The sequence below is a fragment of the Triticum aestivum genome, chromosome 6D (assembly GCF_018294505.1).
Source record: "Triticum aestivum cultivar Chinese Spring chromosome 6D, IWGSC CS RefSeq v2.1, whole genome shotgun sequence".
Lineage (NCBI taxonomy): Eukaryota > Viridiplantae > Streptophyta > Magnoliopsida > Poales > Poaceae > Triticum > Triticum aestivum.
In genome coordinates, this window is record NC_057811.1 from 64195553 (window position 1) to 64196043 (window position 491).

Sequence of the window (491 nt, forward strand, 5' to 3'; positions counted from 1 at the left end):
AGGATTTCATACGGAAACTCGTCTGTTACAAAGGGATTTCATTTTTTTAAACTTATTTGAACTCCTGACTTTTTGTGTGTTCAAAATGCACCATTCAAAGCCACATCATCATTTTTCAATCCTTTCTGACTTATTTGTTATTTTTCATGCATTTACTAATTATTTTGAGCTATAAGACCCTAAAATTGAAAAGCATTTCAAATGAACTCTGAAAAGGTTGAAAGTTGGCATGGTATCATCATTTCATCCACATAGCATGTGCAAGAAATTTGAGAGGGGTTACGGCAAAAACTGGATGCACTTCGTGTACAAAACGGACAATCTCTTTCAAAGTATCAGGATTTTATACGGAAACTCGTCTGTTACAAAGGGATTTCATTTTTTTAAACTTATTTGAACTCCTGACTTTTTGTGTGTTCAAAATGCACCATTCAAAGCCACATCATCATTTTTCAATCCTTTCTGACTTCATTTGTTATTTTTCATGCATT